This window comes from Macaca nemestrina, chromosome 2 (genome assembly GCF_043159975.1).
Source record: "Macaca nemestrina isolate mMacNem1 chromosome 2, mMacNem.hap1, whole genome shotgun sequence".
Classification (NCBI taxonomy): Eukaryota; Metazoa; Chordata; class Mammalia; order Primates; family Cercopithecidae; genus Macaca; species Macaca nemestrina.
The window spans coordinates 44,388,395-44,408,211 of record NC_092126.1 but is presented as its reverse complement, the minus strand read 5'-3'; positions in this window follow the sequence as shown (position 1 = coordinate 44,408,211).

The window sequence follows — 19,817 nt, the reverse complement described above, 5'->3', positions numbered from 1 at the left end:
TATTTTCACTTTGGGCATAGATTTTAACTTTGCCTTAATTTTTAAAAGTTTTTAATAAGCAGAAAAATTCACAACTGAATTATTAATTTGTTAAATGCCCTGAATCTCACTGAAAATAACTTAATTGTTAACATTGAATTGCATCAGCTGACAGGAACACAAAAAAGACGGGCTAAATAAATGGTAGTATCACCTAACACCTCATAACATAAGCAAAAGGAAACTTATTATCAATGCGATATGAACAACAAGTGCAAACATTCAATAATATGTGAACCTGCTGTAACAACCATTCTGGTCAAGGCTCCTGTTTTAGTTTTCATGAGATAAAAGCTTAAGAATTCAGAATCGTAGTCATCCCCATTGAGTCAATTTTCGTAATTTATGTTGACCAGACCTTGGTTATACAGCATCTGTAGCTGAAAAGTGGTAGTCTGCTCTTGGTAAACTCTCCGTCTTTCACATTATGTGGAGTTTATCTCCTCCTTGAACTCTTGGTAGAACCTTACATTATGGACCATATGGACTTGTTTTCTTTCTTGAAGGTAGATCTTTGACTATTTCTTACGTTACTATTGATAAGTTCAGGCTTTCTGTTCCTTGAGTCAATTTTGGTAATTTATATTTCTTTAGAAAGCCATTCTCATGGTCTGGATTTTCAAATTCATTGGAATAAAGTTGTACATAGCACTTAAAAAATCTGAAATCTCTGCATCTTGTTTTCCTCTTTCATGTTATTGTGTCTTCTTTCTTTCTTTCTTTTTCTTTCTTTCTCTTTCTTTCTTTCTTTCTTTCTTTCTTTCTTTCTTTCTTTCTTTCTTTCTTTCTTTCTTTCTTTTCTTTCTTTCTTTCTTTCTTTCTTTCTTTCTTTCCTTCCTTCCTTCCTTCCTTCCTTCCTGCCTTCCTTCCTTCTTTTCTTTCTTTCTCTCTCTTTCTTTCTTTCTTTCTTTCTTTCTTTCTTTCTTTCTTTCTTTCTTTCTTTCTTTCTTTCTTTCTTTCTTCTCTCTTTCTTTCTTTCTTTCTTTCCTGGTTCATACTTGCCAAAGGCTTTCTATGTTTTGAGCTTGTTAAAACATCAAATTATAGTTTTTGGTTTTCTATTTCATATTATCTGTTTTATCTTTATTAATTCCTTCTTTCTACCTTCTCTGGTTTGTTATTTTCTAGTTTCTAGAGTTGAAAGCTAAGTTCACTTATTTTCAACCTTTCTTGCTTTTCAACATCTGGATTTAACGTTATAATTTTCTTCCTGATAAACAATTTTGTTATTTCTCAGAGTTTGAGATGCTTTGTCCTCCTTGTCACTGATTTCTAAATAATCCCACTGCCCAACCCTGTGGGAAAATTACCCCCACTGATAGAAGACTTTACCATGTGACTTACTTTAGCCAATAAAACATGACTGGAAGTGCAGCCCACAATCTGAATCACAGTGTGATTCCATCGTCTTTCTTTTCTTTCTACCACAAGACCAGCAGTGTCCCACACAGGGCTGTTTCTTCAGCCTGCACACCAGACTGCAGATGACAAGGAGCGTGACAGCTGACCTGGGATGGTGATGGAGCGAGGGAGAAATAAATCTCTTGTAATCTCCTGATACAGTCTTAAATTCTCCAGTATGCATTTCTAAAGAATTAAACGTCTTCCTATATAGTCAAAATAACATTTTCACATCTAACAAAATTAACATTGATTTCTTTCTTTTTTTTTTTTGAGATGGAGTCTCGCTCTGTTGTTCAGGCTGGAGTGCAGTGGCACGATCTCAGCTTACTGCAGACTCTGCCTCCAGGGTTCAAGCGATTCTCTTGTCTCAGCCTCCCAAGTAGCTGACACTACAGGCTTGTGCCACCATACCTGGCTAATTTTTTGTATTTTTAGTAGAGATGGGGTTTCACCATGTTAGCCAGGATGGTCTCAATCTGTTGACCTTGTGATCCCCCCATCTTGGCCTCTCAAAGTGCTGGGATTACAGGCGTGAGCCACCATGCCCAGCCCGATTTCTTAATATTATCTAATACTTAATACATACTCAAATTTCTTCATTTAGCTGGTTTGTACAAATCATGAACTAACCCAGAACCACATATTCTATTTAATTATTATTATTATTAATTATTTAACTGTTTTAAAACTAGAACAGCCTCTTTTCTTATTACACTGATTTTTGGAAGAGACCAGGCCTCCATCATATAATTATGTTTTTTATTTCCTATGACCAGAGAGTGACCCAAGTGCTATAACTTTGGTACAGCATGAGTAACCAGTTTCCCATTCTTAGAGCTTTAAGATCAACTGATAATCCTTGCCTGAACTGATAATTTCCTTAGGTACTGCAAATGATTCTTTCAGTGTAAAGTAACGGTATAAATGTAAATGTAACCTATAAATGTATAAATGTATGTATGTAGAGCTTTCCCTTGTCATCTGGGGTCATTTTGGTTTCTGCAGTAGAGTTGCTACTGGAAAGGCAGGATAAATGCCTACTTCTTCCTCGTTATCCACTTTCAAAGTGAACAGTTGTTTCAAATGGTGACACATAAGCTTTTTCCCTGGCTTTCTCTTACTGTTATAGACTTCTGGATTTTTGATGTGTTTCAATCAACCATAATAATTTTTTCTTTTTTGATGTTCAAAGTATTTCTTATGATATCCCTAACGATCTTTTTTTTCTTTTTTAGCTGGAGTGCAGTGGCGCGATCTCAGCTCACTGCAACCTCCAATTCCCGGCTTCAAGCGATTCTCCTGCCTCAGCCTCTTGAGTAGCTGGGATTATAGGCACGTGCCACCATGCCCAGCTAATTTTTGTATTTTTAGGAGAAATAGGGTTTCACCAGGTTGGCCAGGATGGTCTCGATTTCCTGACCTTGTGATCTGCCCGCCTCGGCCTCCCAAAGTGCTGGGATTACAGGCATGAGCCACTGTGCCTGTCCCCCAGTGAAATTATTAATCCTAGTAGAATTCTTCACATGGGGAAACAAAAGCACATAAACCAGTCATTGGACTCAGTAAGTCCCTCGAAATGATAAAAAGGGGAGAAAACACAAGACAGATAGGCAGGACCATAGCCACAGTCTGCCTGAGAGGGGCACAGTGCATCACAGTGCATCAGATTCTGTGTATAACAGAAATCTGATTTGTCCCTTCTTGTAGCACTCCAAAAAACAGAGGGCCACAGGCATTGTTAGCTCTTAGAAAGAACCACCCCAAAATCATCATGGTTCACCTAAACAGCCAAACTGCTTCACCAGCTCATGCCCCTTCAAGCTAACACACTGTGTAGGTGAGATAAAGAACTAGTTGCACACCTTCAGTGATTAACAGTCTATTTGGTGCCAGGCTGTGGTGGCACACAGCTGTAGTTCCAGCTACTCAGGAGGCTGAGGCAGGAGGATTACTTAAGCTCAGAGGAGTTCGAGACCAGTCTGGGCAACACAAGGAGACATTGTCTCTAAAAAATAAAAATAAACAATCTATTTGGGAATAGTCACTGAGTTAACAAATATTTACTGTTAAGATGATGGGACAATAGGGCTAGGAACGATGGTTTATGCCTGTAATCCCAGCACTTTGGGAGGCTGAGGCGAGCTGATCACTTGAGGTCAGGAGTTTGAGACCAGCCTGGCCAACACGGTGAAACCCCATCTCTACCAAAAATACAAAAATTAGCCAAGCGTGGTGGCATGTGCCTATAGTCCCACCTACTCTGGAGGCTGAGGCAGGAGAATCGCTTGAACCCTGGAGGCAGAGGTTGCAGAGAGCCGAGATTGCGCCGTTGCACCCTGGTCTGGGCAACAGAGCGGATTCCGTCTCAAAAAAAATAAAGGCTGGGCGCAGTGGCTCATGCCTGTAATCCCAGCACTCTGGGAGGCCGAGGCAGGTGGATAACCTGAGGTCAGGAGTTTGAGACCAGCCTGGCCAACATGGTGAAACCCTATCTCTACTAAAAATTCAAAAATTAGCTGGGCATGGTGACTCATGCCTGTAATCCCAGCTACTCGGGAAGCCGAGGCAGGAGAATTGCTTGAACCTGGGAGGTGGAGGTTGTGGTGAGCTGAGATCACACCATTGCACTCCAGCCTGGGCAACAAGAGTGAAACTCTATAAAAAAAAAAAGAAAGAAAGAAAGAAAGAAAGAAAGAAAGAAAGAAAGAAAGAAAGAAAGAAAGAAAGAAAGAAAGAAAGAAAAGAAGAAAAGAAATTCGAGACCAGCCTGGCCAACATGGTGAAACCCCATCTCTACAAAAAATTCAAAAATTAGCCGGGTGTGGTGGCTTGTGCCTATGGTCCCAGCTACTTGGTAGCCTGAGGTGGGAGCATCACTTGCATCCGGGAGGTGGAGGTTGCAGGGGGCTGAGATTGGGCTACTGCACTCCAGCCTGGGTGACAGAGTGAGATCTTGTCTAAAAAAGAAAAAAAAGAAAAAGAAAGATGATGGGACAATAAATATTAGCTATCAAGCTGTCAGCATTACTGAGACTCTAAAGAGGAAGGAAGCCCTTTTAGCTGTAGAGGTCTTGGGCATTACATTGAAAGAGATGGGGTTGGAGTGAGGTCTTGAAGACTGGGTGGTAGTTTATTATATGAAGATGGGGTTGGGAGGGTAGTACCCAGCCCATGGGACAGGGAGTACCAGCAGGAGAGGACAGAGAGTTTTATATAGGATTATTGGCATATAAACTTCAGTGTTTTATGGCCAGATTATATATGCCTTTGAATTCCTGGCTAAACATTTGGATGGGATATTGTAAGTAATAGAGAACTACTGTGGATGTTTTCAGTATAAGGGGGAGGGAATGATGGCCAGGCTTTTGAATTTAAGTTGTAAGGATCAGGCTCAGAAATCCACTCCCCTCTTCTAATTTACTGATGACTAATACGGAAGAATCATTGAGAAAATATAAAGTGAAAAAAAGCCACCTACAGGGCAGTTTCCTTGCATTTGTGTTAGATGTGCACGTCTAAGATTTTACACACAGATTATCTCTGGAAGAATGCAGGAGCCACTGGTGGCCATGGCTGCCTCCCAGTAGAGAAACTGGGTGCCATTTACTCCAAATCACTGGTTACAGTGATTCCATGACAAAATTAGCTAGATGAGGAAGTAGTATTTAATTTCATTTTGGTTTGGTTTAGTTTTTAATCACAAGAGAGGATGGGTGTTGTACAAGAGTACAGGATGTGACGTCAGAGGGTCCTTATGACCCAGCCTCTGCTGCCTTTCTATGGCTATGTGTGACTATGTGACCTTAGGAGAGACGCCATCCTCCAAGACTCAACTCCCTCATCTGTAAAACAAGGACAAGAAAACATCCCTTATAGGGGTTTGATGAGAACCTACATGAAGATGATATAAAGCACCATGTGGATCAGGCGCAGTGTCTCACGCCTGTAATCCCAACACTGTGGGAGGCTGAGGTGGGCAGATCACTTGAGGTCAAGAGTTCGAGACCAGCCTGGCCAACATGGTGAAACCATGTCTCTACTAAAAATACAAAAATTAGCCGGGTGTAGTGATGGGTGCCTGTAATCCCAGCTACTGAGGCAGGAGAATTGGTTGAACCTGGGAGGTGGAGGTTGCAGTGAGCCGAGATCATGCCATTGCACTCTAGTCTGGGCAACAAGAATGAAACTCCATTAAAAAAAAAAAAGCACCATGTAAGTGAAACTTTGAAAACAATTTTTTATTTTTATTTTTAAAGAGATAGCGTCTCACTCTGTTGCCCAGGCTGGTCTCAAACTCCTGGGCTCAAGTGATCCTCCTCCTCAGTCTCTCAAAGTGCTGGGATTATAGGTGCAAGTCACTGTGCCCTGCAGAAACTTTTAAAAAATGATTACGTCAAAAATATTTCATGTTCTGAAAATGCCTTGAACTCTGTAGATTCAGTTCCAATTTTTAAACGGGGACATGTAGCGCCGGTGAGGTTAACAGGCAGACCTGGCAGATGCAGCCACTGCTCAGCAGAGTTCCTCGGCAGGCCAGGCGTGGATGGAAACTACAAATTTCCATCACAAGGCATCAGATTTCCCCTCTCTAAGAACAAGTAACTAAGCAATTTTTACAAATTATGCACAGGATGAAGCTTTCTGAGAGGCTGGGGTGTGCTGGTTTTATCCAGCCATGGGGAACAGAAGAATGACCTGCCTCCTTCCCCAGCCCAACCCTTTGCCCAGCATCAGGCCCCTGACACAGTCATATTTCAGAGGAAGGTGTGGTGAGCTCTTGAGTTTCCAGTGTGAGGTCTGGAGAGGGATTTGTGGAGTGTCACCTCTGGAAAGCAAGCCATAATACAGAGCACTAACTTAATTGTTGTTCCTAGGAGGTTCTGTGTAGATCTTACCATAGACAGCATTAACAGAAGCAGTTGATTCTCAGAGTACTGCTCTGGAAATGGTGTAAAAGAATGGATCATTCCTCATTTGCCATTCATAGACAAGTCTCTATTAGGCAAAAGGAAAAGTCTGTGCAATTGTATTAACTGTAATCTGGAAAGTAGCCACACCCTCCTTCCAGAACTTCCTTCTTCACACACAAAGCTTTTTCCTTTTGAAAATGAAATTTGTATTCTATTTATAGGAAGAAATGTGTGCTTCTTTCTCAAACTATTGTCTAAGATTACATCAGTTTCACATTACATCCAAGCTGACCATTTTCTTCTGCAACATAAATTTACATGGACCCAGTGAATTTTGCCAGTGCATCATGTCCTAGAACAAGGGCAAAGTTAATAAATTGCCTTCATTTATCTGAGAGCAAGGCCAGATTGAAGGCATACACAAAGGAAAGTTAATATGCGAAGGAAGAAGAGAGAAATAAAGGAGAAGCCAGGCGCAGTGACTCACGCCTGTAATCCAAGCACTTTGGGAGGCTGAGGTGGGTCGATCATTTGAGGTCAGGAGTTCAAGACCAACCTGGCCAACATGGTGAAACCCCCTCTCTACTAAAAATACAACAATTAGGGCCCGGCGCGGTGGCTGACGCCTGTAATCTCAGCACTTTGGGAGGCTGAGGCAGGTGGATCACGAGATCAGGAGATGGAGAATATCCTGGCCAACATGGCGAAACCCCATCTCTACTAAAAATACAAAAAATTATCTGGGCGCGGTGTTGGGCGCCTGTAGTCCCAGCTACTTGGGAGGCTGAGGCAGGAGAATGGCGTGAACCCGGGAGGCAGAGCTTACAGTGACCCAAGATCGCGCCACTGCACTCCAGCCTGGGAGACAGAGCGAGACTCTGTCTCAAAAAAAAAAAAAAAAAAATTTAGGCGGGCGTGGTGGTATGCACCTGTAATCTCAGCTACTTGGGAGGCTGAGGCAGGAGAATTGCTTGAACCTGGGAGGTGGAGGTTGCAGTGAGCTGAGATCGTGCCACCGCACTCCAGCCTGGATGACAGAGTGAGACTCTGTCTCAAAACAAAAAACAAAAAACTAACAAAAAAAAAAAAAAGAAAGAGAGAAACCAGTGTGCTTTTAGTACAATGTTAGAAAATTATTTAACATAGCCATTTCGACATCTTAAATATTTTGCAGGTAGAGACGGTCCCTGACAATGGTCCACCTTTAAGATGGCGTGAAAGTGCTATATGTTCGGTATAAAGCTGTATGATACTCTTTTGACATGCTGGGCCAGTCGCTGTCAGCCACACCATTAACTGTGTTGCTCAGCTGCGGGTAATGTAAGAACATTGATTGTGTTTAAGGTAGGCTAGGCTAAGCTACGACATTAGGCAGGTTAGGTATATTAAGTGCATTTTTGATTTATGATATTTTCAACTTAACCATGAGTGTATTGGGATGTAACCCCATCATAAGGTGAGGAGCATCTGTATTTCAGTATTTAATACAACAACCTTGTGAGATAAGTGTTATTCTTATCACTATTTTAAACCAAGGAAACCTCAAACAAAATGGTTAAATAACTTGGTTAAGGTCATGTACTAAAACCTATTCTCCATAAGGACACTTCTTTCCCAGACACCCTTTCAAATGGGGCCTTTTTTTCTCTCCCCTACTCATCTTGGATCACTGGCCTGGAGGCAAAGGAGGTATCCTCATTTCTCCCAACTGCTGCTTCAAGAGCACCATTCCTCTCTCCTTAAAAGCTTTCAGTTTTGAAGCTGTCATCTGAATATTTACTATATATTCTGGGGTCACTGCACTGAATTCCTTGAAGAGTTCCATTCCCTGTCACGTCAGATTCTTGGTGACTTCACAAACAGTCTTTCCAAATGCCCTGCCTGCCAGTGTCTTGACCACCTCACCTCCAACAGTGTTGTCATTCTTCCCTGGACCTGTGCCAGAGGCCAGCTCATTGCTCACCAAATCTGTTTCCTCTCCTTTCTGGACAGACTACATATGCACTTCTGCTTTGTAGGAATGGCTTCATGACTGAGTTCTGGACAAAGGGATTTGCAATCCTCTGCTTGCTCTCTCATTATTTGCTAGCCAGATGGAGAGGATGCAATGGAGTGTTCCAAGGCCCTGGAACAGCGCTGTCCAATAGAAATGGAAGGCAAGCCACATTATGTGATTTTAAATTTTCAAGTAGCTATATTTCAAAATGCAAAAAAGAAACAGGTGTGGCTGGGCATGGTGGCTCACGCCAGTAATCCCAGCACTTTGGGAGGCAGAGGCAGGCAGATAACTTGAGGTCAGGAGTTCGAGATCAGCCCAACCAACATGGCGAAACCCCATCTCTACTAAAAATACAAAAATTAGCCAGGTGTGGTGGTGCACGCCTGTAATCCCAGCTACTCAGAAAGCAGAGACGTGAGAAAAGCTTGAACCTGGGAGGCGGAGACTGCAGTGAGCTGAGATCACACCACTGCACTCCAGGGTGGGCAACAGAATGAGATTCTGTCTTAAAAAAAAAAAAAAAGTAAAATTAATTTTAATAGTACATTTTATTTCATCCAGTATATTAAAAGTATCATTTCAACGTGTTATCAATATAAAAATTATGTGAGGTATTTTATATCTTGTTTTCATATTAAGTCTTTGAAATCTAGTGTGTAATTTACACTTACAGCACCTATCAATTCAAATGTTAAGTTTACATCAAAAATACTTGATCTGGGCTGGTTATGGTGGCTCACACCTGTAATCCCAGCTCTTTGGCAGGCCAAGGAGGATTGCTTAAGGCCAAGAGTTCAGGACCAGCCTGAGCAGCCTAGTGAGACCCCATCTCCACAAAAATAAATTTAAAAAATTAGCTGGGGATGGTGATGTGAGCCTGTACTCTTAACTACTCGGGAGGCTGATGTGGGAGGATCACGTGAGCCCAGGAGTTGGAGGCTGCAGTGAGCTGTAATTGTGCCACTGTACTCCAGCCCAGGTCACAGAGTGAGACCCCATCTCTTTAAAAAAATCACAACAAAAAGTTGACCTGTATTTAATTTTTTTTTATAGTAAAGTGAAAGCAAGTTTATTAAGAAAGTAAAGAAATGAAAGAGTAGCTACTCCATTGGCAGAACGGCCAATCTATATTTAACTTTATAAAGTAGTCGCACATGTCCAAATTGTTCCAAACATACTTTAAAAATTTTAAATTAAAATTAATTTTTTTTTTTTTTTTGGAGATGGAGTCTCGCTCTGTCGCCCAGGCTGGAGTGCAATGGCGTGATCTCAGCTCACTGCAACCTCTGCCTCCCAGGTTCAAGCGATTCTCCTGCCTCAGCCTCCTGAGTAGCTGGGATTACAGGTCCATGCCACCATGCCTAGCTAATTTTTTTGTATTTTTAGTAGAGACGATGTTTCACCATGTTGGCCAGGCTGGTCTCAAACTCCTGACCTCGTGACCCACCCGCCTCAGCCTCCCAAGGTGCTGGGATTACAGGTGTGAGCCACCGTGCCTGGCCAAAATTTAAATTTTTTAAATGAAAAATTCAGTTTCTTAGTTGCACAAGTCACATTTCCAATGTTTAGTAACCACATGTAGCTGGTGGCTACCGTATTAAACAATGCAGTCCAAGCCTCCATGGAAAGAGCCCAGAACCCTGAATGACGGTAGGGAGCAGACCCCCACCCCACCAACGAGCATTGGGTTGTGATTTGAATAAGAAATAAACCTTTATGTGCTGAGCCACTAAGAATGAGGGATTGTTTGTTACAACAATTAGCTTGTACCAGTAAACAACCTTGACTACCACCCTCCATGGTCAGATATTGTTATTACCAATAGCTCTGCCTCCTCTATAACCTCTATTCAATCCTCCTTCTCTCCTCACCTGCCATATTTTCAGCTCCTTTCTTCTAATACTGCAATTGTAGTAATGTGTTGGCCCCACTCTCCTCCTTGCCCATCCACCCTCATCATCCGCTTTCTACTCCTTTCATACATCCTCAATTCCTTGGCCCTGCCTCCTTTGACTGTGTCTCCTAGCAAAACCACAGCTGTGGTGGAGATTTTCTACCTGTACTCAGCTGAATGTGGGTACCCAGAACCACGCTACTTGCCTCACTTTAACAAGCAAACATGTTGAATTCCTTTTATATAGGAATTCATGGCTAATTCAAATCAAATTAGCAAGGAAAAGATTCAAAGCACCTTAGTCAAGAAAGGTTAACTGGATGGAAAAGAAATCACCATCTGGCCTTTCTTTAGTACTGCTGGAAATCCTCCTCCATTTCCATTCTAGAATGCTGTTTCCCAGTTTCTCTTCTCTTTAACCCTTCCCTCCTCCTCCCCCTCCCGCTTCTCCTTATCAGCTTCTACCTGAGCTGCCTGTTTCCAACAAGATATCAGCAATCAAAAGAGCCACTCAAGGCTGGGCTGGGCGGGTGGCTCACATCTGTAATCCCAGCACTTTGGGAGGCCGAGGCGGGCGGATCACTTGAGGTCAGAAGTTCAAGGCCAGCTTGGCCAACATGGTGAAACCCTGTCTCTACTAAAAATACAAAAATTAGCAGGGCATTTTGGCACATGACTGTAATCCCAGCTACTCTGGAGGCTGAGGCAGGACAATCACTTGAACCCGGGAGGCAGAGGTAGAAGTGAGCCGAGATTGCACCACTGCACTCCAGCCTGGGTGGCAGAGCAAGACTCTGTCTCAAAAAAAAAAAAAAAAAAAAGACACTCCATGTGCCCCTGCAACCACTCAAGCAACCTCTGCACTGTAGTCCGTCCCCTCTCACCCCTCACACATGCCAGCAATTGTGCCTCTTTTTTCTGAATCATTTTTATTTTGTTTTAGAGTTTTAAAATATGTATTTACTGTAAATTCAGTGTGGAACTCTATCTAAAATATGTTGTTTGGTGAACTTTTGCATATGTAAATCCCTGTGTTACTGCCACCCAGATCAAGATGTAGAGCAATTCCAGTACCCCTGAAGGCTTCCCCATGTCCCATTCAAGCAAGTACCTAGACTGTCTATGCAGGGCTACATGTTGGATGGAGTCCAACACCAGTATCCTTGCCCTAACACACAGGCCAGTTGTAGACTGCTGTGTTTGTGTGTGAGTGTGTGTGTGTGTAATTTCTTCAACCTCTAGTTCACCAGACTCATTTTCTTTTTTTTTGAGACAGTCTCACTCTGTTGTCCAGGCTGGAGTATAGTGGCACAATCTCAGGTCACTGAAACCTCCACCTCCCAGGTTCAAGCGATTCTCCTGCCTCCGCCTCCTGAGCAGCTGGGACTATAGGCATGTGCCACCACACCCAGCTAATTTTTGTATTTTTAGTAGCGATGGGGTTTCACCATATTGGCCAGGCTGGTCTTGAACTCCTGACCACGTGATCCACCTGCCTCGGCCTCCCAAAGTGCTGGGATTACAGGCGTGAGCAATCACACCCGGCTCTTTTTTTTTTTTTTTTTTTTAGATGGAGTCTCACTCTGTCTCCCAGGCTGGAGTGCAGTGGCACGATCTTGGCTCACTGCAGCCTCTGCCTCCTGGATTCAAGTGATTCTCCTGCCTCAGCCTCCCTAGTAGCTGGGAATACAGGCGCATGCCACCATGCCCGGCTAATTTTTGTATTTTTGGTAGAGACAGGTTTTCACCATGTTGACCAAGCTGGTTCCTCCTGACCTCGTGATCTGCCTTGGCCTCCTAAAGTGCTGGGATTACAGGCATGAGCCACCATGCCTGGTCCACCTGATTCATTTGCTGTTTGAGGCCTGGAAGCTGGTTTTCAACCCTGATCCTTTTTTTAAAAAACCTGATCCTTGATCCAACCTCTGGCCTAACTCCTTTTTCCTTCATCGTTATGGCACATACCCTGCTGGGTTTGCCAGGATCCACCCATAGGACTTGGACACAGAAGAGAAACTAGGGTGAGGGAATTCAAGTTGTAGATGGGCAGATTTCAGCTCGGTGAACTGAAGCAAGTACCCTGTCGCTGGGCATGTGCAAGAAGCAGCTGCAGGGCCACCTCTGGGCATGGAGCAAAGGGAACTCTTGCACTGTGAGGGAGTTGAAAACCATCATCTTGACAATTTCTTCCAAATCTAATCTCCCGTGGGACCGAGAACTGACCGTAGAAAGTGTTCTAGGGCGTCAGTCAAGGACACGACCCTTTATGCTGATGATCCATTTTGCATTCCAGAAAATAGTGATAGTGTTTCAGATTTAACCATTTTGAGCCTGTTTCTTCAGCTGTAAGAGTCAGGAAAATAGCTGGGCGCGTTGGCTCACACCTGTAATCCCAGCATTTTGGGAGGCCAAGGCGGGCGGATCACGAGGTCAGGAGTTTGAGACCAGCCTGGACAATATGGCAAAACCTTGTCTCTACTAAAAATACAAAAATTAGCTGGGCTTGGTGGTGTGCACCTGTAGTTCTAGCTACTTGGGAGGCTGAGGCATTAGAATCACTTGAACCTGGGAGGCGGAGATTGCAGTGAGCTGAGATCCTGCCACTGCACTCCAGGCTGGGTGAAAGAGCAAGACTCTGTCTCAAAAAAAAAAAAAAAAAAAAAGAGTCAGGAAAAGAAAAATACTATGCCATAGGGGTTATTGTGAAAATTAAGTGATGTTTGTTTTATAAATTGTAAAGCACTTGCAAATGTAAATAAGCCTGGAAGGAAATACACCAAAGTTAGTGATGGATAGTGGTTATGTCCATGGAGAAGTCATTGATCAAGACAGAGTGGTGCTTTTACCTCGAATGTTTTCAGTGAGCATGTAACACTCTTGCAATAAAAAATAAAGTTTTATCACACCTGCTGCAATCCCAGCACTTTGGAAGACAGGCAGGCAGATCACCTGAGGTCGGGAGTGTGAGACCAGCCTGACCACCATGGATAAACTTGGTCTCTACTAAAAATACAAAATTAGCCAGGTGTGGTGGCCCATGTCTGTAATCCCATCTACTCAGGAGGCTAAGGCAGGAGAATTGCTTGAACCTGGGAGGCAGAGGTGGTGGTGAGCCAAGATCATGCCATTGCACTCCAGCCTGGGCAACAAGAGCGAAACTCCGTCTCAAAAAAACCCCACAAAAATTAGCTGGACATGGTGGCAGGTGCCTGTAGTCCCAGCTACTTGGGAGGCTGAGGCAGGAGAATTGTTTGAACCCAGGATGCAGAGTTTGCAGTAAGCCAGGATTGTGCCTCTGCACTCCAGCCTGGGTGACAGACTGAGACTCCGTCTCAAAACATAAAATAAAATATAATAAAATAAAGAGAGTTTTTAAAATATCATATATAGGTTGAGTGCGGTGGCTCACGCCTATAATCCCAGCACTTTGGGAGCCTGAGGCGGGTGGATCACTTGAGGTCAGGAGTTCAAGACTAGCCTGGCCAACATGGTGAAACCCTGTCTCTACTAAAAACACAAAAATTAGCCAGGCGTGGTGGCATGCGCCTGTAGTCCCAGCTACTCGGGAGGCTGAGGCATTAGAATCGCACGAATCTGGAAGGCGGAAGTTGCAGTGAGTTGAGATGGCGCCACTGCACTCCAGCCTGGTGAAAGAGCAAGACTCTGCCTCAAAAAAAAAAAAAAAAAAAAAATTACATATAGTATATACCAATCCTATAACTACATATTAATCTGTAGAGATATTTCCATGAAGATATATATTCTTTCAGGCTCTTTGCTCCCTTGGAATCATATCATTAAATATCATTTTGTAATTTTTTTAAATTGTAAACATCATTCCATGCTATTAAACATTCTTTAATAACATTCCTATAAGGAAGTACAGAGATTTACTTAACTGGTTCCTTATTGTGGCTGTCTGGGTTGTTTCCAGGTTTTCCATATTATAAACAATACTGTGGTGCATATTCTTGTGTCTATTGTCTGATTATTTCCTTAGGATGGCTTCTTAGAAGTGGAATTGCTGGGTTAAAGGGAAAGGACATTTTCCAGGCTTCCGATTCTTGTTACCAAAGTGCCCTCCTGAAACACGGTACCAGTTGTGTTCCTGCCAACAGTCTATTTTTGAAAAAATTTAAGTCCAGCACATTGAAACAATGGAAATTCAAGATAAACTGTAGCAGCTGGTTTCTGGGATGATTTCTGTGTCAGATGAGCTGGGAAGCCCTGGGTTGAGGGGGAGCCTCATGAGCTGGCTTGGACCCTGTAGGGAAGTCTTGATCTACTCACACCCTCCATGTTTAGCTCCCTAGTGAGAAGCCCATTAGGTCAGATACACCTCCACTGGGGCAAAGTTCACTTAGGCACCTTTTGGCATAAGCAGGAAAGGAGCCCCTACCTTCAGCTCACCCAGCTCCACTTTCTCTGAGCCAGGTCAATGAAGCAAGCTGATAGCCTGGCCAGCCCAGCCAGCTTGAGGGCCTGTGGTTAGCTTAAGCCACTTTGCTGCAGGCCTCACCGTCCTTCTCTCCAAATTATCTGAAAACTGGCTTGAGATCAAGTCCTGCATAGGAGCAGAAGCGCAGACAGCAGGGGGTGCTGCCAACCACTTCTCTAGTCACCTCCCCTGTGCAGAAGTGGGACCCCTTTCCCTGCTTGAGGCTTTTTTTTTTTTTTTAGACAGAGTCTCGGTCTGTGGCCCAGGCTGGAGTGCGGAGGTGCGATCTCAGCTCACTGCAAGCTCCGCCTCCCAGGTTCACACCATTCTCCTGCCTCAGCCTCTGGAGTAGCTGGGACTACAGGCGCCCGCCACCTCGCCCGGCTAGTTTTTTGTATTTTTTAGTAGAGACGGGGTTTCACCATGTTAGCCAGGATGGTCTCAATCTCTTGACCTCGTGATCCATCTGTCTCGGCCTCCCAAAGTACTGGGATTACAGGCTTGAGCCACCACGCCCGGCCCTGCTTGAGGCTTTTAAGAGCCTGGGCCCAGTTTTACCGGCAATATCAGTAAGTTCAGCACCTTCTCCCCCATTTCCCACCCACCGGACCTACAGTAAATGAATAAGAATTCTCATTACGCTTTTAAGTATTCTTTTTGTTGTTGTTGTTGTTGTTATTGCTATTGTTATCAGAAGTCAACTCTGAGGCAGAAAGGAAGGAAGGTCCCCAGAAAATCTTTGACCTCCAATTTCTTCAATAGCTTGTGGTTCCCAGCTTGTACTGTAATGTTTTAACATTTCCAAGCTGGATGGCAGACAAGGTGGTAGGGGTGGAGTAGTGTGTGTGTAGGGGAAGCATTGCTTCTGGACAGTAGAGTGTTAGAAAACACCTCTAGAATAGTGAGAAAGACCACTAGATTCATTATACTAGACGTCTTCAGAACACTGTTATTCATAACAACCCCAGGTTAGAACGATCTCTATACCTAGCAACAGTAGAACAGATAAATAAATTGTGGTGTATTTGTCCAATGGAATACTATACAGCAATGAAAAAACCAAGCTACCATCACACAGAATATGGGTGGCTCTCGCAAACCTAATGTTGGGTGAAAAAGCCTGACATAGAAGAGCACATGTTGTATGACTCCATTGATACAAAAGTTCAATAATGCCAAGAGTTTAGGGATGCCTATTAAGTGGTAAACTATAAAGAAAAGTAAAGCTGTGATTTCCGTAAAATTCAAGGTAGTGGTTACCCTTGATAGAAGAGAGGATAGAGGCTGTGATTGGGAAGGGGCGTGAGGTGGCTTCTGGGTGCTGGTGATGAGTTATTTCTTGACCCGAGAGGTAGTTACAGAGATGGATTTCCACTTTACAGTAATTCTTTAAGCTGCATCCTTATGTTTTGTGCATTTTTCAGTATGCGTGTAGTTGCGTACTCTTGTGTCTGTATGTGTTTAAAAAGATAAAGGGCCGCCGGGCGCGGTGGCTCACACCTGTAATCCCAGCGCTTTGGGAGGCCGAGGCGGGCGGATCACAAGGTCAGGAGATCGAGACCACGGTGAAACCCCATCTCTACTAAAAATACAGAAAATTAGCCGGGCGCGGTGGCGGGCGCCTGTAGTCCCAGCTACTCGGGAGGCTGAGGCAGGAGAATGGCGTGAACCCGGGAGGCGGAGTTTGCAGTGAGCGGAGATCGCGCCGCCGCACTCCAGCCTGGGCGACAGAGCGAGACTCCGTCTCAAAAAAAAAAAAAAAAAAAAAAAAAAAGATAAAGGGCCAGCATTTAACCGGGTATGTCACACGTTGACTCAAATATCGCATATCTGCAGTGCACACCTGTGATGCCTATCAAGGACTCCTCTGAGTCTGTGCTTTGTTAGGCCACTCTAGTGGATGACAATCAACAAGACTGTGTGATGGGGCAGAGAAAGAAGGAGATCGACCCAAAACACGAGCCACAAAGCTGTTCACATACTTACCTCATGTAAGCCTCTCAGGGCATTTAAACTCAGGGCGGCAGAGATCACAAAAGAATCATTCCAGTTTAGGCAGAGGATAATCTACTAGAAAGAAGTTCCCATCTGTTAGAGTCAGATAGCCTGTGGTCAAAACTTGTCCATGCCTGAGAAATCTATAAAACCGAGCATAATACCTCTTGCTAGGGCTCTGGAGAGGAATAAATGAGGTAATTTGTAAAGTGCCTGACACATTTTGATGCTCAATAAATGTCAGAAATATCCTCATTTTACTCAAGAAAGCACAGCGCCTGGGTGGTGTTGGAACTTGCCTAAGGTCATCTGTTAGTAAAGGGAGGACTAGACATTCAAACCTGGGTGTTTCTCTCTTAAAGTCCAGGATACCCTTGACTAGCTGTTTTATAGTAGGAGTCTAGACTGTGGGAGGTCTATGCAGCAAGAGTAGTTCACGGGCTGAAGTGGGAAGGCATTTCACAGAGAATGTGACATTTGAGCTGACCTCTGAAGAAGAGGAGAGGCATGGTAGGCAGAAGAGTGACTACAGGCCCAGCCTCAGAGTGTGAAAATTCGTAGCATCATTGGTGAACAGTGGGTGAATGATTAAGTCACTTAATTTATCTCAGTGTTGGGTTCCATATACACGGAAATAAGGTAAGAATACCTGCTCTGCTTATTTTATTTATTTATATTTTGAGACAGAATCTTGCTCTGTCGCCCAGGCTGGAGTGTGGTGGCGCGATCTCCACTCATTGCAGCCTCTGCCTCCCAGTTCAAGTGATTCTCATGCCCCAGCCTCCTAAGTAGCTGGGATTATAGATGCCTGCCACCACGCCCAGATATTTTTTGTATTTTTAGTAGAGATGGGGTTTCACCATATGTTGGCCAGGCTAGTCTTGAACTCCTGACCTCAAGCGATCCACCTGCCTCGGCTTCCGAAAAGTGCTGGGATTACAGGCATAAGCCACTGCACCTGGTCCCTCCTCTTCTTATTTAAAGTGTTATTCCAAGGATTGAAGGAGAGTATATTTGAAAAGGTTCTATGAATTGGCCAGTATTATACAAATTTAAGACTCTGTGTGTGTGTGTGTACGTGTATGTGTGTGTGTTTCAGTACCCAGCGAAAATCTTAAACTTGGCATATGTCTGTGGGTAAAAGTGGAAATCATGATTTTACTTTTTGACCAATAGAGACCATTCCCAAGCCTGGGGCACAGGAGAACAAAGGGAAATTCCTGGAAGTACTGACCTGGAAGAGTCTTAGCACATCCAGTGAAACCTAGAGTGTAGATATAATTTTATAAACTAGATACAATGTTAGGCTAAACTTTGAAAATTAAAGTTGGTTGTGAATAAGGATAGAATTTTTAACACAAACTCTAGATGTCCAGGATTTGTTGGCACCAAATATAAACATGTTAGGGGGTAAGGATGAACTCATCTTCTGGGAAAAGCTCATTAAAAAAACTGACTTTTTTTAGCCAAACCATTCATATCCTCCTGGCATCTTAGAATCCTCTGAAAATACAAATAGCCAACACTTTCTGTGGGCTTACTATGTGCCAGACACTTTTATATGATGTTTTAATTGATTTCTTACTATTAAATTAATTATAAAAATATTGTTAATCATCACAACAATCCTGTGAGGTGGGCTGCCTTGCTCACTTCCATTTTGCCGATGGAGGGACCTTAGGTAATTTGGCCATGGACCTTTAGCTAGTAAAAGAAGCGAGATTTGAACCCAGGCAGGTCTGATTCTGGAGTTCACATGCTTTCCTTTTCCCTCTACTGCCTTTCAGCCTGGTACATTTGTCAATGACAGTGACCATTTACAAGAAGATGATTTACTTATCTTTTTGAAATTCAGCCTAGAATTGCTATACTCCTTAAAGTCAAACTTTTGTCACCTACTTAGAATTCAGTGCCGTGGACAGAATGTTTGTGAGGGTCACCTGTATCTCTGAGAGGTGTTTCAAATGCTTTTTTCCTTGCTCAGAGTTTTCAGAGTTTCGGAAAATATAAAAATGGCTGACCCATGTTCAAGAACATTGAGAAATTGTAGTAAAACCACTGAGGACAGAGTAATGGGCAGGGACTGACATGAAGCAATGGTGATGATGGTGAGGACGGAGAGAAAAGAATGAAGAGGAGAACCTGGAAATGATTCTGAGCTTGAGAGCCGCAACCCTCACCTAACAAAAGAATTAGCAAGCCATAATCAACAGGCACAATGCTGTTTCATGAGGGATGCTAAAGACTAGCATTGCACACAGTGATAGAAATAATAATGTTTAACAAATAACCATTAAGATCTGTCTGAACAGCCCACTAGAACATAGAAATAGGTTACAAAAATTTAGCTGGTTTGTCTAGGGTGATCGCTCCCCTGTAATCTTTATTATTATTATTATTATTATTTTGAGACAGAGTCTCGCTCAGCCGCCCAGGCTGGGGTGCAGTGGTGTGATCTTGGCTCACTACAACCTCTGTTTCCTGGGTTTAAGTAAGTCTTCTGCCTCAGCCTCCTGAGTAGCTGGGGCTACAGGCACATGCCATCATGCTCAGCTATTTTTTTTTTTTTTTTTTGTATTTTTAGTAGAGATGAGGTTTCTCCATGTTGGCCAGGCTGGTCTCGAACTCCTGGCCTCAGGTGATCCACCTGCCTCAGCCTTCCAAAGTGCTGGGATTACAGGCGTGAGCCACTGCACCCGTCCCTCTCCCCTTTTATCTTAACATCCCTTCCTTAATTGCCTTCTCAGCTTCAACTAGAAATAAGTGAATTGGCAGACTATCCCATAGCAAGGGAGCTGTGTGACTGCCCACTCATGCTAGGGCGAAGGTCAAGGGTGTCCAGGTCCTCTGTCCCCAGGTTACAGCCCCAGATGTCATGGGACATGCTAACCACCACTCCTTTGCAATACTCATGATGGAGACACACCCGACCTCTTGTGGGTTGTATTGCTGGCGGGTTTTGGCATCAGAGACAGGGGATTAACTCAAAGCAAGGTTTTTCCTCAAGCAGAAAAAAAAAATTGGTGATTGATAGAACCAAGGAAACGAGCTGAGAAAAAGCCAAACAAAGAATAGTGGTTGGATGATTCATGAGGTGGGGTGCTCCTTTCTGGCAAAAAAAAATATTATTATAAGATT